We start from the raw sequence: 26,965 nt of genomic DNA on the forward strand, positions 1-26,965 counted from the left end.
AAATGCATGTAGATTCTTTTATTTTGTTAGCTGCTCAAGTTAGCAATACTAATATTAAAGTGTCCCTTCTTTGACAGGTTTCCAGCTGTATTGTGTGGCTATGTTATATATATTTTTGCATCACATATTTGGTCCATTTTTCATAAAATTGTGTTTTTTGGCAAATTAGTGACAAATCACTAAAGACTGAAGTTAGAAAATAATGACAGACATTTGAGTTTCAGATTTTATACCCTTCAGAAAATTCATACTAATGCAAGACCTATTCTATTATCTTTCTAAGTTTATTAGAGCAATATTTAAAATTTGTCCTTATTTTTGGGCCTTTGTCCCACTTCTGTGTATGGCTTTGTCCAGATTTCTTGCTCTGAGGTTGAGAGGTATGACAAATGTGTCAGGGCCATCTCAGTCAGCCAGAGACATTTCAAATTGTGACATACTTGTTGCACCCCACTCCCCCATGTAGTGACTCTGGATGTGTCCAAGCAAGGCAAGAAGAAGTTATGCAGTGTAAATATGCAGTGTGTCCCCCCATCCAAGGTAGACACAAGTACTACAGTGGCTGTTCATCTGTCCTTGATTTTGCAGAACGGTCTGGTTTCTGTCATATTTTTGTACTGTTGATTTATGCTTATTACTCAGATTTATGCTTATTACTCAGAAAGTGCCTGTTGCTCTGTGTTTAAGTAGCAATGCTTTAATGACCATAAGGTAAGCTTGTCTGAGATTGTAAGATGCAAGTAAGCTTTAATAAGCATACTGTTAAAGAATTGCCAACATTGAAAGCCTAGATAATGTATAAGGCTTGGGTATTAAAGGACAGGATTCCATTATTTTAAAAAGCTCATTACACTTGTTGGAGACTTCCAGTCATCTCTACAGACTTTATCCATAAACTAAACAGAATGCCAATCATGTGTGGTCCATAACCTGTACAGTAATCCTTTAAGCAGTGTATCTTGAGCTTGTTTCTTGTTTGCTTTTCAATTTTTATTTTGATCATGTTTTCCCCATGAAACACGTAGATAGTTGTCAGGCAACAGGTCTTTTTTGGATAAGAAACATTTTTAAATCACAGAGATTTCTACTTTCAGCATGTTACTTGGTACTTTAATAAAGCTGAATATAAATTATAATTAGAACTGCAGTGCAAGGAGAAGTGGTTTGAGTTGAGTGCTTCTTGTTTTTCTTATAGTTGATTTTGACTGGCATTGCAGTAATGTATTTAAAAAGTAATTTATTTGTTCATGCCTCACAACCTTTTGTTTCCATCTAGATATTAAGTAAGCTGTCATGCAGCCAATGCATTGAATATTTTTATTTTTCTACACTTATTTTTGTCTTGATTGGACTCTCATAATGATGGTTTGGCAGCCAGGGCAGCGTATTTAATTAAAGTTAGTTTTTGTGGTTTTGAGCATAGCTCCTCCCCTTTCTAGTTGGTCACACCCCTTCCCCTTGACCCCACCCATTCAGCTGTCTCCTGCAGCCCCCCTTTGATTTGAAGTCACCAGCCACCACTGCAGCCTGGGACACCATCTGGTCCCATGGAGGCAGTGTTTTTAGCTTTAGATATAGCCTTGTTAACCAACGTATCAGTAATAATTGGACTTACACAATCCCCTGGAATGGTAATAGGCCCTGTAGGTGGTGAGGGGGAGGGGGAAATTTGCACTGAACCTGTCAGCCAAGATGTTGGCAATGTCAGAAGTGTCAGTATATTTTGTTCCATTTTGTACTAGCTCAGAACAGACAGGAGCGTTGCCATTTAGGTTTCTGACGTAGCCATAGAAGGCCTTATGGTTATCCTTGGCATCCATGGCAACTTTATTTTCAAAATTAGCTTTAGTTGACTTGATGAGGGCCCTCAATTTCTTATTAATGCTGATCAGGGATGATTTTTCTATTTCAGATCTTGCCTTTTTTTGTATAAGTCTCCTCCTTTTATTGTAAAGTTTGCTTATGGCCGGGGTCCACCAGACTGGTTTCTTCTTGCTTGAGGAAGGAGTCTCGGTTTTATTTGGGATAGCACAGTCCATGCAATCCTGAAGATGCATATAGAGTGCCTTGGTTTAGGATACCACATCCTGGATATAATTATCCTTCTACAAGGGAATAGTGAAGCTTTCCACTTCGGATGCAAGTAGTTTGAAGTTTGCTTTGGAAAGGTTTTTGACTATGTTTTTTTTGACTGGGGGAGGTGGAGGGGTGAAGATGTCCAGAGCTATCAGTTTGTGGTCAGATCTGCCCAAGGAGGGAGTGATAATGGGTGTGGTACAGTGGGCGCCCATATTTGTGATGATTAAATCCAATATGCTGTCCCCTCTAGTGGGGGAACATTATAGTTGTTCAAGGGCATTTGAATTTATAAATTCTATGAATCACTGAGCACAGGAGTTGGAACATTGATAGTTCACCCAGTCTATACCAGGGTAGTTGAAATCACCCAAGATTATGGTGTTGGGTAGGAAGTTTATATTTTCCAATGTCTCAAGGAATTCGGAGTGAGCATCTTGGGACATGGTGGGTGATCTATAACCGGCTACAACTTGAAATATGGTTTTGCCTGCTGATAGTTGCACATGGATGATCTCTGGGGCATCATGCTGCGCTACTAACCTGGAGATATGGGTATCCTTGATGAATATGGATACACCTCCGCCCTTTGTACTGCGATCTGGTAACTGAGGCCGGAAGGTATGATATGAATTGTAACCTGGCAGTGCTGGGGTGCTCTCTTGAGCCTTGAACCAGGTTTCCATCACTGCACACACATTGATCTTCTCCATGCTGAGGAGAGCCTCGAGTGTGTGCATTTTGAGGTTGAGACTTCTGGCGTTGAGTAGCATTACCCTTAGTTTTTGGTTACCTGTGCTGGTTACGGTGGTTGGTTTGTCCTTTGAGCCTTGCCTAAAAAAGGCACTATGGGGATGGCAAGAGCCTTGGCCAGTATTCGAAAACGTAGGTGTGACAGGTGCAACCCATCTCACATACGATAGTGAATCCCAGTTTTCCCCAGCTTGCTAGTCAGGTCCCAACAGTGTAAGAGCAGGAATAGCTTGGTGCAAGTCTAGGAGTTAGTTGACATCATGGGGGGGGTGTCAGGCATACTGTAAGCAGATTGGAGCCCTGTGGCTCAGGTTTGCTCCTAGCTAAGCACAGCTAAGCAAAGCAGTGTGTCTGAGTCTGCCTAGCACTCTTTACATTGCCTAAGCAGGTGTGCACGCCATGCACCAGGTATTAAAGAAAAAAGGTAAAGCAGGAAATAGCATCTCTATGCACATTTGAGCACTGTGTTTGCACGGTGCACCACTGGGCTTAAACAGAAAAGCAATGGGAAGGGAAAACAGTAGTAGGAAGTTAATCAGGGACAAGTAGCATAGCTAGTAGGTGAAATGTATCAGAATCAGCCAATTACACAGGCAGCAGACCAGCCCAGCCCAGAACACTACTATAAACTATGCAAACACCTTCCCCTTTGGTTTTTCCCATACTCTACACCACCGGTGTATACAAGCGGGGAACTTTTAACAAACAAAACTACAAAATGATAAAGGGCTGCAGCAGGCAACATACAGCAACATGTGCAAGAAGCTGAGGGTGGTGAGGATGTGAATGCTGATGATCAACTCACAGTGAGGATACAGAGAAGAGTGTACAGACCCAGGGTAACCTACCAGGGGCTACATGAGCTGGAGACAGTGGAGCATTATAGGGTGGACATGGACCTCCGTCAGCAAATTGTTGAGCTATGCCGGCCACGCCTGACACACCAAACTGACCGAGGGGAAGCCATCCCAGAGGATACCAAGGTATGTGTAGGCGTAGGAATACTAGCCACAGGTACCTCCCAAAGCCCAAATGGGGATATCACGGGGATCTCACAGGCATCAGCATCCAGAGTATTCCACCAGTTCCTGGATGCCATGTCAGCACATGCCAGTGAGCACATATATTTCCTCAACACCCGTGAGGTGTTGGCCAGGAATATGCATCTCCTCCACCAAATAGCAGATTACCCTGAGGTAGTGGGTCCTATAGACTGCACACACATATGCATCAAAGCACCACCCAGTGATCAGGATAGGGCCTATTTCAACAGCAGGGGCCTAGCCTCCATCAACTGCCAGGTCGTATGCGATGTCCATGGCATTATAATGAATGTGTGTGCTGTCTGCCCTGGAAGCTATCACGACTCCCACATCTGGCACCTGACGCAGCTGTACCAGAAATTTGCCAATAGGTACATCCCCTATGGTCACCTAGTGGGGGATGCTGGTTACACACTGGAGCTGTGGCTGATGACACCCATCAGAAATGCACACACATCTGAACAACAATGCCATAATGAGGCACACGCACAGACCAGACTTATAATAGAGCATGTGTTTGGGATGCTGAAGTCGCGGTTCCAGTGCCTGGACAAATCCGGTGGGGCCTTGCAGTACTCACCAGCTACATGTACTCAAATTGTTATAGTATGTGCCATGCTACACAATATGATCCTGTGGAAACACCTGCAGCAGGAACAGCACGGGCAGGGACACACAGCCCCCCACCAACACCAATGCCTGCATAGGCACAGAGTGACTGGAGGAGTAACAACCTGAGCCTGCCCCAGTAGGCAGATGAAGGTGTGCCCAGTATGCCCTGGCCTTGGCAAAGAGGCAATGCATAGCACATACACTGATGCAGTAGGGACCCAGGGAATGACACCTCTCTCTGACTTACACATACAGTAAAAGGGATGCCAAACATGACACTACCTGTGCTCAACCATGTATTAGGAGAGTACTATGTGCATCTGACATAGGCAGCCCTCCAGCACCATCCTCAATCCTGGCACACCCACAAGATAAGTCAATCAACCTACCAATTGCCAAATGGACTAGAATGTATCATTACCTGTATCAATGGTATAGATGTGAGCATGCAAGGGAATTGGGTGGCTGAATGTTATGGCAGCAGATAGTAGACACCCATAGTGACACCATGACATCTGTAACACATACTGGAGTCACCATAGTAGCCAGTACTGCATAGGGTGACAAAACCCACTGCAGGAAATGTGCTGGGTGACATGTGTGTCCATATGACTCCCACATGCCAGTCAGAGAGGTTCACATACCCAACAATAGTCTCAACCAGCAGTGCAGGTGTAGACAAACACAAACAAAGGCTGTGCTAAGTCCCCTGAATAATGGCTATGGGTAACCTCCCCCCTTAGGCCTACACAGACAGACTACATCAAGTCAGGCAGTGGGATGTTAGTTATGAAGGGTAGGAAGTCAGACCAGACACTAATATGTAGGGCAACCAAAGCTAAGACCTTTAGTACACTGATACACCTCTATTCAGTATGATAGGTTAGAATACAGAATGAAATAGAGTGCCTGACATACCAGTACAGTCATAGCAAATGTGTGCAAGTGCAAGGTGTGCCCCCCCATCCTATGTAGACATGTAGAAACAGTAAGGTGTGCCCCCCAATCATGTGTAGAAATGTAGAAACAGTCAGGTGTGTCCCCCCAAATCCTGTGTAGAAATGTAGTAACATGCAGGTGTTCCCCCACCAATGCTGTGTAGAAATGTAAAAAAAAGTCAGGTTCCCCCCCATAACCCTATGTAGAAATGTAGTAAGTCAGGTGTGCCCCCCTTCCCATGTAGACATGTAGAAACAATCAGGTGTCCCCTACCCCCAATCCAGCGTAGAAATGTAGTAGCAGTCAGCTGTTCCCCCCCATGCCTATGTAGACATGTGGAAACAGACAGGTCTGCCCCTTCCCTCAATCCAGTGTAGAAATGTAGTGACACTCAGGTGTGCCCCCCCAATCCTGTGTAGAACTGTAGTAACATGTATGAGTAGGTATACTACAGGTGGAGCACAGATGCCCAGAGGTGGCCAAGGTAGCAGGATAGGTTGCAGCATTTGCACAATATGCAGGTCTGTGTGTGTTAGGATGGTGTGTGTTTCAATGTGTGAGAGTGGTCAGTATGCATGCATGTTGAGGTATGACCTGGTGGCCATTGCCCACTACTGCTAATGACAGGGACAAGCCCTCAGGACTGCAGTGCCAAAGACACAGTATAACACATGCTAGCAGTAAGCCATTGTAAATGTATGGTGGTAATATGTGTCACCATCTGAAAGACTGACATGGCATGCCTGTTGGGCTAGATATACAAGCAGTACACAGGGGGAAAGTACCCCAGACATACAGTATATATTGTGTCATTGTGAAGTGGAGACACCCTTGGATTTGTACATATAGGTATGCATCACAGTAACTGGAGCTGTAGTAGGGGATACCGATGATGTCTGCCTGAACACCTGCAGATCACAAAGGAGGTAGGACTATTGTATTGGGAATCAGCTGATGTACCTGCACATGCCATCATAACTGGAATGCCCATGCATATCTGTGTGTCAGATGCAAGTAGTGTCCATAGCACACATGCACCCAGCCACACAAACACCACCCACATGCACCTCTCTGGTAATATCCCTGCTGTGGGGAATGGGTACAGTAAGACCCCACCTGTATATGGCAATAGCAGAAGACTGCAGCATGCAGTGCAGGTGTCCCATGCAGGTGTGTCTCTACCTGTAGGTAGCACCCTGCCAGCATCCACACCACCTGATCAAGACTGATGGAAGATATTGGCATAATCACCTATCACACCTACCCTGTCACCCCAAGGGAATATACTGTATGGTGGTCCGGGATTGTAAGACTGACGGAATGCAACAGCCTGCCACATCTGGCCTGCAGCAACACCTAATGCCCCACAGGCATCTGCCAAAGGCCTGTGTCTCACATGTACTGCCAATGCATGTTATGTCATGGACACCCAAATAACAACATAACACACTCCACGTAAGCCATATGCAAGGCCATGTGGACAAACCACAGTAACATGTCCACCATATCCCACTGCATGAACTGTGGACCAAAACTAACACACACCTATGATGGGGTGATACCCTCAGGGAAAGTATCAGAGAATGTATGCATAATGTATAGAATAGGTTAGAATAACAGAGGGGTGTGTGGGAGCATGGGCAGCATGGAATGTGCAGGGTCCGACACCAAGCTCTGTGCACACATTATCCTTGGCTGCAAACACATAATGCGTGGCTACACACCTTCCCGTACACCACAATAGGGTAAATGTCCTGACCCATGGCCCCTGCCTCTGGCTAACCTGTGCAAATCTGTACAGCTGTGAGACATTTCCACAGCAAGATAAGGCCATGCTGTCATGTTGATGGGCGGACAAGTATGGGATCGTCTGCCAGCACTGTACCAAGGTGCTGAATTGGATACACAAACCCAGCACCAAGCGTCAGCAGCTCCCCCTCCAGAATGAAATAACTTACCATGAATATGTAAGCCCCACAATACCGGACACAGCTGCAGTCACCCTTGTCCCCCAAGTCATCACTGTGAGCAAGAATGTCCTCCTTACAGTACATGAGGAAAGAAAACATCATTGTGTATAACAGTACACATGTCTGAATATCTACACACCTACAGTACCACCATCCCCTGCACAGTTTGTCCCCATATTGCCAAATGATCAACGGATACCCTGCAGAACCAGTATGCTACCTGTAGGTGTACAACACAAAGGTCTGCACTGCAGTACAAACTACCTGGAATCAATCCACACATGCAATACAGAAGGACATACTGGGCATGCTCACACACTTGAACAAATGAAGGCCATGTCTGCAAACAACAGTGGACTAGACATATCTGGCAATTGCAGATGTTAGTGCAGACACTCCTCAGTATGCACCACTCATGCTTTGCACACATACTGGATAGGAATACAGGCATATATCCAAGGACAACACACTATAATAAGCCAAAAGTAGACATACATAAATATGTGAAAGAGAGTGACTGTAACAAGGGGCCACCTATTATGAGGCCTGTCCAAAGCAGCACACAGCCAAATGGCTACAACCACATGAGGTTCAGATGTCACTCACTGTAGACCTTAGCCACTGGTATCTGTCAACATTACAGACTATGTGGTGCAAGTGCAAACTATGCAACATGACTGTACAAGGAAGTAGTCATCTAGCAGCTGTATACACGTACCTGTGGAATATAACCCTGCATGTGCCCGCATGTGGTGTGTCAACCTCTAGATGAATGGGTTATGGCCCATGCACACACACTGCCCTCCCCATAGCCCTATGATAAGCCTGCTGAGGTCATCCACTTTGAAATGCACCCTTTTGAAAGGGGTAGGCCAGTAATCTCTGTGGCGCTTCCTATAACTGAGTACTGCTGTGGCGTGATAAAATAGTTAGGTAGAAGTTCTAATCCCAGACATAGCAACTGTGTGTGTGGCTATCTCTGTCTGTATAGAGAGCAATGCTTTTTAGGCTAGTCACACTCACTACAATTCATATTCCCTACTTTGGCAAGGCTGCTGATGTCATACACTGTGAAATACACCTTGCGTAAAGTTGTAGCTCAGTAATCCCTGTGGTGCATCCTACAACTGCATACTGCTGTAGTGTGATAACCTAGCTAGGTAGGAGTTCTAATCCCAGACATGGCAAGTATGTGTATGTGTGTGTGCGTGTGTGTGTGTGTGTGTGTGTGTCTGTCTGTGTGTCACCATCTGTGCAGAGAGCAATGCTTTTTAGGCTAGTCACACTCACTACAATTCAAATGCCCTACTTTGGCAAGGCTGCTGATGGCATACACTGTGAAATACACCTTTTGGAAAGTTGTAGCCCACTAATCTCTGTGGTGTGTCCTATAACTGCTGTAGTGTGATAAACTAGTTAGCTAGGAGTTCTAATCCCAGACTATGTGTGTGTGTGTGTGTGTGTGTGTGTGTGTGTGTGTGTGTGTGTGTGTGTGTGTGTGCGCATGTGTCTGTCTGTGTAAAGATCAATGCTTTTTAGGCTAGTCACATTCACTACAATTCAAATGCCCTACTTTGGCAATGCTGCTGATGTCATACACTGTGAAATACACCTTTTGGAAAGTTGTAGCAAAGTAATCTCCATGGCGTGTCCCATAAATGCATACTGCTGTAATGTGATAAACTAGTATGGTATTGTTCTAATCCAAACATGGCAATTGTGTGTGTGTGTGTGTGTGTGTGTGTGTGTGTGTGTGTGTGTGTGTGTGTGTGTGTGTGTGTGTGTGTGTGTGTGTGTGTGTGTGTGTGTGTGTGTGTGTGTGTGTGTGTGTGTGCCTTCTGTGTATGGAGCAATGCATTTTATGGTAGTTACACTCACTACAATTCAAATGCCCTACATTGGCAATCCTGATGATGTCATTCACTGTGAAATACACCTTTGGGGAAGGAGTACTCCAGTAATCCTCATGATGCGTCATGTAACAGCTTCATGCTGTAGTGTTAAATAAAACTCTGGTAGGGCTTCTATTCCCACACATGGCAGTTGTGGATGTTTTGTGTGTGTTTATCTGTCTGTGCAGGGAGCAATGCATTTTAGGCTAGCCACACTCACTACAAGTCAAATGCCCTATTTTGCAATCCTGCTGATGTCATTCATTATGAAATACACCTTTGGTGAAGGAGTACTCCAGTAATCCCTGTGGCGTGTCCTATAACAGCTTCATGCTGTAGTGTGATATAGAACTTTGGTAAGGTTTCTATTCCCAAATGTGGCAGCTGTGGATGTTTTGTGTGTCTTTCTATGTCTGTGTAGAGAGCAATGCATTTTAGGCTAGCCACACTCACTACAATTCAAATGCCCTACTTTGGCAATCCTGCTGTAATTCATTGTGAAATACCCCTTTGGGGAAGGAGTACTCCAGTAATCTCCATGGCACATCCTATAACTGCGTAGTGCTGTAGTGTAATAAACTAGTTAGGTAGGAGTTCTAATCCCAGACATGACAGGTGTGTGTGTGTGTGTGTGTGTGTGTGTGTGTGTGTGTGTGTGTGTGTGTGTGTGTGTGTGTGTGTGTGTGTGTGTGTGTGTGTGTGTAAGTCATATCCTGTGTGGAGGTGGTTGTGAGTGTGTAACAACTGGACTCCATGTGAAGTGGATTTTGCATATTTCTTCTATAGTGGCCCTAGTATATCACAATGTCCACCATACAGGGATAACAGATGTGAAATAGCCGAGAGGCTGGGGTGCAAATCCATACCCCTACATGTGACATCAAGGCCAGGCAAACAAAGTTAGCAATCCTAGTATCACCCAGAGAACACTCTCAAACCATGTCTCATACATGCACACACACTTGCCTAGGCAACAGCCGCTGTGTTGGTAGTACCCTACATATTGCCCACTGATAGTAATCATGGTGTGATTGCAGTGGGCTACAGAGAGTATGGCACCATGTCCATCTGTCCAATAGGCACATACATGCCGAGAGTGCACCTTCCCCATGTTCCCCACTGGACACCTGCAACACCTGTGGTGCCATCAAATGTGACCCACAAAGGACATACCATGCCTGAAAAACATGCCCTGTATGCACAGATGCCACTGACACCAGAGAATGCCAGTATCAGGCTATCAATGTAGGTGCAGGGTAAACCTGCTGTCCATTAACAGTTCCTGCCACATGAGGCCAGGACTGGCACATCTGATGATAATCTGTGTACACAACATGGGCCAGACACCCCAGGTACAGTTCCACATGTCACTGTATATGCATGTGGGAGGTGTGCACATGCCAGACACCATCCATGTCATGGACTAAGGAACACATACATGGCAAGCAATGCACAGCATTGCCCACACGCAATAGTCACCCAAGTGACTGGATGGTGAATACAATACCCACCTGTGTGGGCAAATCTAGAAACTACACCCCTGAGCTACAATGCAGACCAATGTCATGTGGGCTGATACCAAGGTGTACCCATCACCTAGCCTAGTATAGCTATCTGGCACCGTCAACCACTACACACCCATGAAGCAATGCACCCATGCATGTCACTACTGGCACCGTGTGTGTGTGTGTCTGTGTGTGTGTTGTATGATATGTATGATCACATTCACACTCACTACAACCCCCATTGGCATACTGAAGCATGCTGTCCAATGTCAGACACCTCCACATACCCTTTGCACATATAACCTCTGTACGACCCCTGTGGTGCATGTGATACCTGCACAGTAATGTGTTGTGGCAGTCTAACTAGTGATGAGTTGTATTCCTAGCCCTGCCAAGTGTGTCAATGTGTGTGCATCCCTGTGAGAGTGTGGCTGTATTGATACTGGCACCTGTTCATGCAGACAGGCACTTGTACTACATCTGCCTTATAGCTACCATATCCCCATTGCAGATGTTACTCACCATCACATGGATGTTTTGAGGGCTCCTCAACATGAACCTATGTGGCACATCCAATAACTGCATAGAAATGTAATAGCACTACATAGATGTCAGGGGTTTGATACCCTGTGCTGGTAGTTGTGTGACACAAGCATGCTTAAGTTTTACTCTCCCACCCCTCCGTGACTTTTCTTTTCCTCTGTCTGCCTCTCTCACTCCCTCTATGGTGGATGTGGAGACCTACATCTGCTTTGCTTAGGTAGCAGCATGTGTATTGTAAGTGATGCTCATGATCAGCTGATGGCCTCTGCACGAATTGCAGCCCTCCTGTAGCTGATTGCATTTGGAACAGCTGTGGTAACATTCCCATTGCCAATTGCATAGAAACACACTCCAATATCTAGGAACATCATGTTGGTGTTGGGCCTTTTCATTCACTGTGAGCAGGAACTCATTCTGTCGTTTGACAAACAGCATCTCAGATGGATTGGGGATTGACTTCTAACAACATACACTGTGGAATCAGGATAACACACAAGAGGGGGATGTGCCTGACCTGACTACAGACTGTAAGTGCTGCTATACTGCATTTGGAGTAATATTGGTTTAATAGGGTGTGTGTGGATATGGCTTTCCTACATGGTTTAATAACTGCCATGTTAGTGCTATGTTTATGAGGAAAACCCATTTGTAGGGTCATCTGCAGACTGGGCAGTTTGTGGTGCCTTTTGTTTCATGTTCTACCCACAGATTACCTATCTGTGAACTGCAGAAGGTAGTGTGAGGATTGAAGTCTGTAGATGGTGACAGCCGTGAGGGTTACTGACTTCATATCCCTCATAGGAAATATGTTGCAACAAACCCTGTTACAACAGTAAATGTATGAGGTTATTACAGCAACATGTCAATATTGGCCCTGTGTATGTCCCTCCAGCCACAACTCTGTCAACCTTTGTACATATGTCATGCAGTAAAAGATGCATATCTGCTGTACACCATAATTAGTGACATCATATCTGATAACAAGCCAGTGAGATATCAGATTGATACACATGTTATGTATAGTAGGGGTTATATTTGATGACATAACCTGGACATTCTGTGGTTGTGTGTACAGTACTGAGGTCTGTGTATGTAAGGTGAATGTCGACAGTGTTTGTATTGTCAATATGTACTGTTACCTGTTTACAGATTGTGGTAGATGTCATTGTTCCTGGTCCCGTTCTATCTGATGTTACATGCTGCTCCACTGTATGTTACCCTATCAGCTTACATGCTTGTGTGGCCATACAGACACACGTCCCATACCACAGACAGGCATTGGACCACACTGTGTAGTGGCCCAGTATATGTACGGTTAGTGTGTGAGTGGCACATATGAGGATGATGTCGAACAGATATTCCATATACTGTAATATTACGATAGCTTACCATACGTGGCTATGGCTGTGTTCAAATTGGCTGTGATTATGCACTTTCACACTGATGTATCATACTCTGTGCTGTGACATGCCTGTAGAGCCTGCTATATATGCAGGTACATGTGCATTCCCCCATAGGAAAGGTAGGCTAGTGTTGAGCCAGTCTGCCAGTAGCCTGCACAGTGCTTTGTTACATGCCTAGCAGCTTAGTGTACTTACCCAGTGGGATGTCATATCCAGATACTTGCCAGATGTACTGCTGCTGGGCCTCTCTTAACAGTCATGTATGTCATACAGAGCAGTGGGATGCTGTACAGATGTATGTAAATATCTAGTGGGTAGTATGTGGCCATGGCACCTCTCTACCAGCAGTTATTATGTGTCAGGACAGACAGGAGTTTGTGAATGCATAACCTATGGGAGCAGATGTATATCAGTCGTTAAGTGTTATACCCATCTACATGGCTGTTATCCATATTGTCAGGCTTGTTCCACATGTCTTGCACTAAGGGGTTCTGTTTATACCTCTGGACTGTCCAGAGTGTGTCAGTATGTCCACATATGTTGGCCAATATCTCTGCTGTAGTCCACAGGAGCATTACATGCTAGTAGCAGTACTGTACTATGATGTCCTTAGGATGTCTGTCAGTAGCCAATGGTGCACATATTAAAAGCAGATGTGACCTCCCATGCACACTATGTCTGTGAAGACAATCCCTATTACAGTAGCAGTACTCTACAAATATACCTGCTATACACACCTGACATCCCCTTGCACTATGAAGTTGGGACTATAGGGGCTGAGGTAGGGCTACACTCCATGTTCAGGACATATGGTGAAAATATATGTATATAAAATTATCCAGATATCTGTAAAGATATATACACATATACATATCAACATATACAGATGGATATGTATATCTACATATAAATACATATCAACACCCAGATATATACATATACAGAGCAATATATTTCTACACATATACAGATAGGGATACATATGCCCATATGGGTATGGATATCTACATATATATTGACAGTTGTAGGTATATCAGAATAGATATGTATGCACATATAGTTATAGATATCTACATATATACCAACATAACTAGGCATATCTGTACACATAAGATGTGCATACATATATAGCTATATACACATATATCTATATCTCTCTCTCTATATATATATATATATATATAGATATATATATACATATATCTATATATACATACATGTCTGTATATATAGATATATATATGCATATATGTGTATATATATATATATATATATATATATATGTGTGTGTGTATATATATATATATGTATGTGTATATATATATATATACATATACATACGAAGAGATGTACACATGGCCATATATATGTAGCACTGTACAGATGTGTATACAGACATATGTATGAGTATACATGTGTATATACATGGAGACGTATATAGACCTATTATATGTTTACAACCATATTCCTGTCATGAGTAAACTCACGGTTGTGTATATCCTCCCAGATATATCTCACTGTATGTGTCTGCTATGTGCACATTATGATAAAACAACATATGTGATGCAACAGTCATATTAATAACAAGGACTACACAATTCAGAAACTAAAAGCAATTGTTCGATACTACTCAATATGCGTATTAACAGCTATATTGGTAAAAAGTTCACAGTGGTCATGGCATAATGATTAAGTGCTGTGACTTCAGTGTACAGTGTCCTGGGTTCAAGACCTGCAAGGGCTGTTCATTTTGTTGCTGGGCAGAACAAGGGCTGTTGGATACAGAGTGGTTAAGGCAGTTTTGAACAGCTTTCAGTGGGTTTGCGCCAAGATAAGCGGTGCTGAGCTATGAGTAAATGTACAGGCGCTTACACCGTATAGGCATCGCTTACAGTGCACAAATCAGCTCAGCTGTTATATTGCAGTAATGTTGATAGTTGCTTAGCATGACTTAGCCCTGGTAACCAGGTCACACCACCCAGTCTGATAGTCTGTAATAAGTGTATGTAATGCCATGTACAATACATGTGCCTATGTGCTGTCTTTACTGTAGCAAGGGGTGTGAGTGTCATGTGACACAGACATATATGAGGCCTGTACAGCACTGTTATCCATGTGAATGTTTTACAGGTGTAGTAGCCCAGGGTAAGTGCTGTCACACTGGCATGTAGTGTATCATGACAGTGCTACTGTTGACAGGCCTAACCCAGGCAAGAGCAGAGTGCTAAATGTAGTACTGACAACAGGCACACCTGTGGGCATAGCTAGACACTGAGGCCTTCCTGTCATATCCCTGGTTTGTGAGCTGTGTCACAGTATATACCCCTTACTGGGTAATGATCCGTCATGTGGAATGTAACTGTAGGCTACTGTCTGTACAGCATATGTTAGTGACGGCTTCCAACATGTAGTTATGGCATACATATTGTTGCCAGATGTCTATCTGTCAACACAGTCATGCTACAGCATAGCTACTTGCCAAGCTGATGACTGTCAGTCTCTGTACAGATGTGCAGATGACAGGTATCCAGCTGGGATATGTACAGGCAACCTAAGCTTGATTAACACTGACATGTCTGCCCAGCTGTGTAAGAACTGGCACATATAGGAGATGTCTAGGTACACAACTATGACCACCTGCAGTGATGCACCCCTGTACTGACACATGTGTACGTGTGCATGATTGTGTATAGCAGTGTCTGTGTGTTAGCACACCTGTACTAGATAATTCCATGAGGGCCTTCACAACCAACACATCACCCATTGCCATAGTCAGTTGTGGCTGCTGCTTTATCGCACATTACATGTACCCTGTTAAGTTCCTCCCATACCAGCTACTCAAGCCTTGCAGTACCAGCACAACAGTGTTTTACAAATTAGGTGATAGGCATGGGATACCCATTGTGTTCTGGCATGTGTGTGTAGTTGTGCATGTCCATATATCTGTAGGGTACAGCATTCTGAGGCCACATACTCCTATTACAATACCCATTGCCACACAGTAATACAGATAATGTTGTTGCTGCTCATAGGTGAGGCATGAAATTGCAAACCCCTACAGCGCGTGTGGCATGTGTATTAGATGCATATTCCTTTAGTAACACTGTTGGGGTATACAATGGGTTGTATCGCAGTCATGGCCAATGTGTGATGGTGGGTATGGCAGAGTGTCATCATGGGTTTCAGGGAGTACAATATCAACTGGAGGATGTGGGTGCTGTGTACACTGTCATTACACCAAGGTACACCCGGTATATGTCCCATGCACCACGTTATTGTTACCACTGTCACTATCAACCATACAGATAACTGATACCACAATCCAAGCCAGTTATGCATGTGCTGTGTGCAACTTACCTGTAACACATTGGACACACGGTCAAGTTAGTTAGCAGCAATAGGCCCTTGTATCTTGGATGTGTGTCTGGCTGTTATGTGTCTGTTAATGTGTATATGATAGTATGTCACACTACATATTGTCCATATACACCCATTGAATCCCCCATTAGCATCCTGTATATGTCTGGGGATGTTCTGCATGTAACATGTAACCTGGGACACACCTCACCCTGAACGCTGTGTGGTGTGTTCAATGTAAGCCACACACTTCAGTATTACTGCATAGCTAGGTAGGGGTCTAGTCCCAATGTTGCCAAGTAACAGTGTGTGTGTATGTGAATGAGTCTACATCAAGTGGCATGGTGTGGTGTAGACAGTGCCCCCCCACAGTGCCAGGCCTCTTACTGCCACTATGGGAGCCCCTTGGTGTCCTAGCAAGTCCACATTGACTACCAGCTGTTGGCGTTGCTGACGTACGTCCATGCGACTGTCGCCGAACTCCCACCACATGTTCAAACACGGACAGACCACGGTCACTGAAGGCCATCATCTCACCAGACCATCTATCCATGAACTCAGTTAATCCATGGATGGCACCAGCCAGTTCACGGGTGTTGTCATTTTCAGTTTTTTTTTAATTTGTCCAAGTCTTTTGGGTTTCTAATACCATGACGGGAATGGACCCCATTCCTAAGTCAAAGTACGATTAAAGTTCATGAAATTAGTATTGATTCACTCTTTGATGTTAGCCAAAAGTGCTCTTTGCAGCACCCGCAATGTGCCTAGTAATGACTCCTTCTGCAATTCGTACAGTGTTACATGAATTGGTGCCATATCTAAATACGGTTGTAAATTCTTTTTTATAAGACCAGTTGCTCCTACTACTATTGGAACTGTCTGGGTATCTTTCTTCTACATGGCTAAAATATCTCTAGGTTTTGTTGTTTATATTTTCTCACTTCTTCAGAGGCTTCTTTTTCCAAAGGGATCAAAGTTTCTTGATCTATACACTTTTTTAAAAATCTGTTGTATTAATGAATGCAAATTCTTATTTGAAGCTTGTGACAGTTTTTCCTGCAGAAGTATTTTTCTTTCCTCAAATTTCTCACTTGATCATTTTCTATATCTTGTGTCTGGAAATTCTGGGCTTTTTACATAATAGTAACAATACATCATTTTTTTCATATCCTCAATAGTCCACTCTTTTGTCTTTATGGCTCTTCTTTGGCCAATCAATTTTGTCATTTTTGTGAACTACTACTTCCTTCTCCAACAGGGAGGCCATCCTCCCCCTGAGCCTGGCCTGGCCCCATTGTAGGATTGTTTCCATATTTTGAGGATTCTACACTGTCATTTTTTCCAGTCCTGGCACCAGTGCGCCTACCAGGATCAGGCAATTTTTTATCCTGGGTCTTGTGCACCCAGCTATCTTTTGTTATTTTTGATTTACTTCTGTCTATGATATATGCTATATAAATACAGTCTATATATCAGTGTCACCTTGGTGAGATTTTGTGAAAAACAGGGTCCACCTCGTGAAGGTACTCACCAACACTTGAGGATGAATTCAGTTTCAGCACTACTACACTCCTTTGCTTGCTGACATTTCATCTCTCCATCAGGATCCCAGATGTGACAGCAGCCCTCTGTGGCCTCAGGCCCTGTCTGTGGTAATGTTCTATACGTGCCTGCACCACCATGACAGCCTGAAACATGCACCTGCTGGTACCAGTTATGTCACCTCTGCAAGGGGCATGATGTCCAGTGGCTCTACCATGAGCACCTTGGGACATCTACACTATGTGGTACCCTGCTGGACATCCGGCTATGCCTACTGCGAACGGACACAGTAGGCATGGTTACCACACTTTCCTGTGCACTGCCACCGAATACCAGCTGTCCCTCAGCTATTGACCTGGTCTATGGCCACTGGTGATGGGGTGTGTATAGGCACTGAAACTGTGTGCAGGGTTGGGGTGGCTAAAAGTGGGATGTCAAATGTTGGTGCAGTGTCAGTCCCTGAACACCACACCTGTGCCTCAACATTACTATCCTTATCTTTGTTGTCTGTATGGACACCATCAGATTGCATGCAGGAGGGACTCTGACCCACCTCGCCACCTGTTAGGGGAAACAATAAATGCACTTTAAAACCTGTACAGCATTGCCTAACAGTACACACACACACACACACACACACACACACACACACCTCCATAATACCTACCTGTCCATGGCTTTACAGACAGTCCCATGTATATGTCCATGTGGTACCCCAACCTGCATCACACTTGTTAACATACACACACTTATACCACTCATTAACATGTCAGTGCCCTAAATGCCTACAAAAGCAGTCATAACACAAGGCCTGTTGCTTCTTTACCTGCCTGACCTGTGTATAGTGGTTTTACATGGCCTCACTGTTGCCATTCAGTATGCACCCTCTATATGTCCAGAGATGATGAGCATGGCCCCTATGTGTGGGCTACTATGTTGTATCCATAATATCTTGCACTGGTGTGTCATGTGTATGTAATGCTCAATACATGCCACATATGCTGCTCCTTCAGGCTATCATGTGACAACTGTAATATTTGGATACACTCCCTGGTGTTGACTAGTACTTCCCCAATGCATCTGTAGTGCTGCATACATGTGTTGTAGGTGACCTCTCTGCTGAATGCGATATTATGGGCGTACCTGGTGTCCACCTACCCTCTGGATGCTGTTCCATGCTACAGACCATATTATACTATCAGCTGTCCTGTGATGACACACATGACAGGTATTCCTGTAATATGGCAGTCCATGTACATGTACTGCATGATCCCAGGGGGAGGTACTGCTGTTTGAACACCCCACAATCACACATGTGCATATATGGCCAGCCACACAAACACACACACATGCACACAAGCATCCTACATGCATGAACCTCCCTCCACTTCACCAGAGTGACCCTACAGACAAACTGACTACCCACCAGGATGCACACACACACACATACGGGTGAGGTTGCACAATGAAAGTACACACAGCCCTCCTTTTATCCCTCTGTCAACATGCATAACATATGGTACCCAACAACATGCAGTGCAGCTATAGTCAATCCATGCTGGCAACAGTATACATGTGTGTGATGCATGTACTGTGTCACTAGGTGAAGCCCCTTCACCTGAATACCACTGCACCCATGAACTGCGCCATATTTCTGTGCACCTGTTCTGCACCCTGCCATGTACTGTGCACCACACCTGACAGGTGTATGGCCCATTGCTGAATGTGTACTACTGTGTCAGTTATGTCAGCTTTAATGCTCACAGCCCTATGTTTTCAAGCAACACATACCTGGTATGATATGTGGACAGATGTCATTTGTGAATGGCTGATGTCTGATGCACAGCTTTCAACATCAGTGGACCATGTATGACCAGTCCAATGCTTTTACGGTGACAACCATCAGAGCATACCGTGACTATAGGGGGGTGTACACACTTTTATTGATTTGACACACCTATCCCTGATCTGCCATGGGACCACATCATCGCATATCTTAGCAGTACACAAGCCCGATATGTGACATATGTCCCATACTTTCACATGCAATGTCTAAAGATTGTGTTAGGTGTGCGGCTGCTGACCGTGATGCATACACACCATATGGGCAAATGTGTGCACACCCTTATCATGACGGTTTATCACACCTGTTGTTGCAGGGGTATACCAGCATGGGCCATCTGCATTTGCCAGTGTATGTTCAATCTGCCCTACACATGTCCCCCCTTTCTGCATGATTGCAAGGTCTACTCATGAGCACATTCCATGGTGTTCACACACTGCCATCACTATTGCTGTGGGGGTAGATTTACGGCTGCCACAGGTCCTGAACATGACTATGTGCAGCTAGAGCCATTCCTAGCATCCTTAGGATCTGTGCTGCAGTTCACTGGTGTGTCATGCTAACACCCCCCTTCAGCCTTTATGCAGATGCATGACAAGTAAGCCCTACACATGTGTCAATTTGCAGTGTCCCATACACTGAACACCACATGTTACAGCCTAGTCCCAGCTGATAATGTGGATTACTGTAATGCCTTATGCCATAGTGTATATCTGCAGCAGTTGCCATTGTCTTACAGGTATATACACTGGTGTTGCACTGTATATGGGTGTTGTTCCGAACATGTCCCTACTGTGGGCCATGTCTCCCACCATTATGTTACTCCCTGTGGACACATTCCACAATGACAGGATGTTAGTTATCATGCAGGTGTCTGACATGCCCTTACAATACCCCATCATGGGCACCCCTGTGACGCCATGCATTTCACAGCAATACGTGCACATGTACAGCATGCATTCAGGGTAGGTGTGTTAGATGTGTGCATGTAATATGCCATCACTATTACATGCCCGTGTGTTGGCAAGCATCTACATAAACTATACTCACCAGCTACAGGCTGCTGCTTTGGTGGTATCCCAGAGCGACCTACATAAGAGGGTGAGAAATGCAATGTCAGTGGCCACACCTGTGGAAGTGCTACAGGGTGGGTGCAGTATTACAATACATCAACTGTACATTTCCACAATACTACCACATCTGAAAATCTGTTTATCACTACAATGCAGCAACACAATATATCTATGACATGTCAGATATGCATGATCTACCTGTACCGATGTGGATGTATACACAACAGTGGTCTACTGATGTGTCCTGTGTCCTTACCTGCATGCTCTTCTGCCAGTGTGTGGGTGCTACCCACCTCCACAAAGGTGTCCAGCGGTTGGTGGCTGGTCGGATGGGCAGGTGCCACGAGGCTGGCCAGTAGCTGCTCCACATGTGTCAGGGGGGATGGATGGCATGCCCCCCCCTGTGGTGAGGTGATTCCCCCTGGACTGAAGCGGCATGCTGACGGGCATTGTGAAGCAGGTCAGTACAATGATGCCAGACCTGCTCATAACTGCGGTTGTGCAGTCCAACATCATTGACCCTGTGGACTAGGTCATTCCACAGGGCAGTCCCATCCTGCTGTTCATGGGCAACCCTGCCAAACAGCAATGGGTAGCACTGGATCAGGTGTGTGATAAGCATATCATTCTCAGCTAGCTGTCAAATAGGTAGGCAAGCGTGCATGTGACATCTTGGCTGAAAGACATAAAGATGGAAACAGGTCTGAGCAACTCATACAGCAAGGTTTCCACAGTTCGTAATACACATCTCTGTCACCCCCCCACCACATCAGCTTCAACAAACTGTACACACAACTCATTAGGTGTGGCTACAGCTTACCTACCAGTGGGACAGATATTGTATTGTATTGTACCACATGTTCTGCTATGTGACTGTAGCCATGTTCACTGTGTGGACACTATCATTGCTGGCCTTTTACAGACTATTCACCTGCATGCCATTGTCAGGGCCACTATGGTTCCATATATGCCTGTGTTATGGCTGCTTTGTGATTGCTGCACATCTGACATTCTGTGTTATTGGGGATATCTATGCATGCTGTTGGACATGTTCCGGGATTGTGTAGACTATTATACCAACACATGTTCTATAACAGTGACACAATAACATGTATATGTACTACTGGCCAGCAGAACCACCTCTCCAAACCCATCTGCCCATAACTGGCCACATCACATGTGTGTCCCAACCTGGGGCCTCCTCATATACTGGTCCGGCTATACCATCAGGTGGAACCAACCCATGGGATGTTGCCCCCCCTGGGGGCACACACAAACATGTTCCTATCCCCTGAGGTCAGGTCTAGGGTCTGTTCCATACCAGGCTCCACAGACACATGTGGGATGTGCTACATCACCTTGAGGCACCCAGTACACATTCACAGGGCCAGCATGCTCCTCCTGCTCAGCCTCCAGGCCAGGCACATTCAGGACATGGACTGCTGTTGTGAGTAGCAGTGAGTGGGAGGCTTGTTCCCATTGTGCCCATATTGGGGCCCATGGGGCATCCATATCACAGACCACACACACCATCCAGGGTGTTTACCCACCACGTGTCACATACCACCCCTGTCGACTGTCCTTTATATCTGCCAACCCTTACCACCTCCACAACTATACCTGCCATATTTCCTCATATTCCCATTGCATACTTCACAGACGGGGGCAATGTAGTTCCAACAAGGGACTAACATGTGACATACCTGTCCATGTTGTACACACTGCCAGCTGTAGATATCTGTGTGTATTGCTATGTGTGTTGGTGCCTCACACATAGCATGCATCACTGTGGTAATAATATAGGGGACATGTATTTACATACATATATGTTTGTGTATGCTTGTATATATGTAGACATGTGCATATAGGTATATATTTATATATGTATAGATATATGTGATGTATATATGTGCTTTTATATATATATATATATATATATATATATATATATATATATATATATATATATAATGTCTACACATGGGTATCTGTATATCTGTGGACATACATGCTGATATATATCTATATATATATATATCTATCTATATATATATATATATATATATATATATATATATATATATATATATATATATCTTTATATGTTATATATCATACCTATATGTGGGGTACATTCAGACATCAGGTCCACAATCTCACAACACCTTCTTGCACAGCTGCACTGTTCTGCCTTGCTACAACACAGACAGGTGCCACATATGGACATTGCCAGACATTAGGGGGGTATATGTAGGACCTGATTGCAGGTAACCCTATTAAACACCTATGGCATTCCTGCATGCTACATTACAGATTAACCTGAGTATCCTGCAAGTGGTGGGCTGTGGGTCCCACATGTCCATCATAATGGCATTACTTCCACCACCAGCTATTGGCCACATAATATACATACTTCCCCTTACACAACACACACTATGATGACTTATATCTTGTCAGTCAGTGCTGACCTGCACAGTTGATGGCTATGGCTCACTACCCACAGGGACAGACACTATTTTCCAGAGCAGTTGTTCAGATCATTCCACATCATCTATCCCATTATTATGGACCTATCCCATTATTATTGACCAGGTACAGTACAAAATTCAGTTACATGCACATATAATTCACATACCTTTTGTGGGAATGATGTAAATTCTGGATGGTTTACTGGATGTTAGACTGGTTTGTTCTTCCTTTGGCTTTTACTTTACCTTTGCCTTAGGCTTTTTGTTTTGTTTTGTTTTTTCTTTCTTTCTCTCTTTCTCTTTCTCTCTCTTGGTCTCTCTCCAGTAAATGGATTGAGCTGCTTTGAATAGATTGCAGCATGGCTTTAGTAGGTGATGCACATGATTAGGTGATGGCCTCTGCACCATTCAGTGTCCTCCACTTGCTAACTGCATGTAGCTTGCTGTGTAGAATTTCCAGTTACCACTGTCATGGCAACCACCTACTATAAATCCCTACATCATATGTGCGTGGTCCCTTTACCTTTCCTGTGTGATGGACATCCTTCCAGTGTGTGGGCATCAGTGTTACAGACAGCAGGTAGCAATACCTCTTACAGGAGAACCTGTACACTCAGGCCAGCTACATATTTGTAGGAGGTTCCAGAACTACATACAGAGTGTGAGTAGAGTTGTGTTATATTTTGTATAGTCCTGGTGTTCCAGGGTTTGTGTGTACATACTAGTTTACCTTGGAGTGCAGTCTGTCTGCATAGCTCTCAACTGTGGGCCTATCCTGTGTCAGATATTTCACTGGCAGTGTGTGTGTTGAGTGTTATCAGTACATGGCTACATCCATTTATGTTTCTAACTTCAAATCCCTGACTAAGAGTATGTTGCAGACTATTCTGTAACACCAGTGACTTGCTTAGTGTATGACAACAATTCTACACATATGGGCCTGTGTCCCAGCCTCTGCCCTGCACCTACATACCAGGCTTTGCACATATGACATGCTGTCAGGGGTTGTTCTGTAGTAGGCTGTGAGTATGTCATGCTACCATTTCTGCCATCAGTCTACTGCTGTTGTGTCCCCCACACATACTGTGGGGTTGGGCCATATATGTGTGTGGTATTCACCTACACAATATATGTGTGCCTTTATGCACTCCAGAGGCCAGTGTATGTAATAGTGGTATATGGTCCTGTATTATTGAGTCTGGGGGGGGGTATACCATAAATAACCTAGGCTGCTACAACATGTGGGGGTATCAGGGGTGAGCTGCCTTAAGGTATCTGGATATACATTACCATACAGTTCACCTATATTTAAATTAATTACATAAATTGTGTTAATGCAGGCCTACTGCCTCCTGCCATACAGACTGTTCTGTTTGTCAGTGTGCTTGTGATGGTGTCAGTTATGCCTTCTTATGTAACAGTTACATCCCATTGTGTCAGCTGAGGTCTTTACCACCTAGTGATTGTGTAAAGAGTGTGGCCCAGTGCGTCTTTGCTATTGTACTATTTGAAGGGCTTGGCCTGGACAACATTGGTACACCTTTCCAGACTACTGTATTAGTATAACTGTTTCACAGTTGCATTACTCTGTTTATATTGATGTCAGTGTCTAAATAGTTATATGACATGGCATGTTTCCCATTTATGCAAACCTTTTTGTGGTGTTATATGCTATGACCTCTCTGTAGGTATATGTTGCAGGCAACGATTGTCATTTGTGTGGGGTGGCTCATACAGTGTCTATTTGTTAAGGTGTTAACTGTAGGCATAGTGGCTGTTCCATATTGTGTGCACCTTCATATGGATCTTGCAGGGTGGACATGTTTGGCTGTGGGGGAGGTATACCTATTCTATTCGTACAAGATGTATGTTGTTTGGGGCCTCTCAACCCCATTAACGGAGTATGTGGACATATATGTTTTTATGTTCCCATTGTTATCTACAGATGTATGTCCGTATATACCTACATAGATATATATATATATATATATATATATATATCTGCTTACATATATATAACTTGCTGTATATATTTAGACATATAGATGTAGATATCTATATCTATAGACGTATGCATTTGTATGTATATATATATATATATATATATATATATATATATATATATATAGGTTCATAGGTTGGTACTAGGCTATCGGCCCTAGGGCCTATGCAAGCCTAGCCATAACAATTCCCTGGATATTTCTTCCCACAATATTTACTTCTCTGGACCCCTGTCTAGCAGGGTGACTGACATGATCCCCGGGGTGAATTTCCTATCTCCCATCCAATCATCAAGGTTCCTTTTGAAGAGGGCCAAGGAGATGCTCTGCTTGACATGTATGGGCAGTCTATTCCAGAGTATGGGGAGTCTCTGGGTCAGGAACCTATCCCTCCAGCATGTTTTGTTCATTGTGATGACAAGGTTTAGATCCCTGGAGTGTGTGGCTCTGAGGGATTGGGATTTCTTTAAGTGGAGCATGTCCAACAGCTCAGGGTTTGACATGGCCTTGTATGTTAAGCAGAGAAAGCCTCTGTGTGTGTGTGTGTGTGTGTGTGTGTGTGTGTGTATATATATATATATATATATATATATATATATATATATATATATATGGGTCTACTTCATTTAATTGAAAGACCATTTGACCTAAATCCATTTGATCGAAATTTAATTTGATTGAAAACCAGTATTCAAGGCAAATAACAGGGATTTGTCCCCCTCCTCAATGTCATGTGACCCTGGAGTTGGTATATACACATATATATATAGTTAGGGGGTGTGGGGGCGACATTGGGGATGCCTTGAATACTGGTTTTCGATCAAATGAAATTTCGATCAAATGGGTTTAGGTCAAATGGTCTTTCGATCAAATGAAGTAGACCCATATATATATATATATATATATATATATATATATATATATATATATATATATATATATATATATATATATATATATATATATATATATACATATATATATATACAGAGAGAGAGAGAGAGATATATGTGTATATAATTGCTGGCTGAGCTCGCTATGCAGAACGACCCAGACATGGCGACGGGTGACAGGTTCCTGTCTGTGCCCACTCCCAGGGAGGGGCAAGCCCCATCCCCTGAGGCAGTTCCACCCAAAGGTGGTAAAGGACCAACGGACAGGGAGGTCCCGGGTTGGGCCCTAGACATGCTGGTGCCCGGTGCCACAGCCAGCTAAGGTGGGATAGGTGGGTCTGCTGGGACCGGCCTTCCCAATCATGCAATAGTGTTTAGATTTTATCATCATATGTAGGTTAGCAATAGTCAACACATTCCAGGGTTAGGTATAACAGCATGCATAGATATTCCCATTAACCCAGACACCAGATACAGAACAGTTGCATAGCAAACAGAACACATGCATATATGGGACCACAGTGGTAATAAGAACAGCATGCAGGTACATTGATGGTACCATGACACCAGTGTTGGAATAATTAAATATAGCACATGCATGGGAACAATTAAAATATTTATCAAACAACAGGACATTATCAGAACATTGGAGTCATTACATACCAGTTGGGGTGGGTATGTTGTTTATTACTGGAGATATGGTGGGGGGGGGGGGGAAGATGTCTATTAACAACTAGTATATTCCTGTAGTCTACATTACTTTCCTAGTCAGTGCTGTTATCTGTACCTTACAAGGCTTACTACACTACCCTATAGCCTTAGTTTGGACAGTGATATGGCTGTCGTCATCATTATATATGAACTGGTTTTACCTGCAGTATACACCTCTTACCTGGTATACCTGTGGAGGGAATATATGTTAACACTAACTAACTGTTTCTACACATACTACCGGATTCCGGGTTGATGTTGTGCACATAGCTATCCAACTGTTTCTGAACAGACTCTGGCCATGTGTTGACCACATGCAGATGTACTGGGACATATCTAGAA

This window comes from Protopterus annectens, chromosome 5.part0 (assembly GCF_019279795.1).
Source record: "Protopterus annectens isolate FY-2018-M chromosome 5.part0, PAN1.0, whole genome shotgun sequence".
NCBI lineage: Eukaryota > Metazoa > Chordata > Ceratodontiformes > Protopteridae > Protopterus > Protopterus annectens.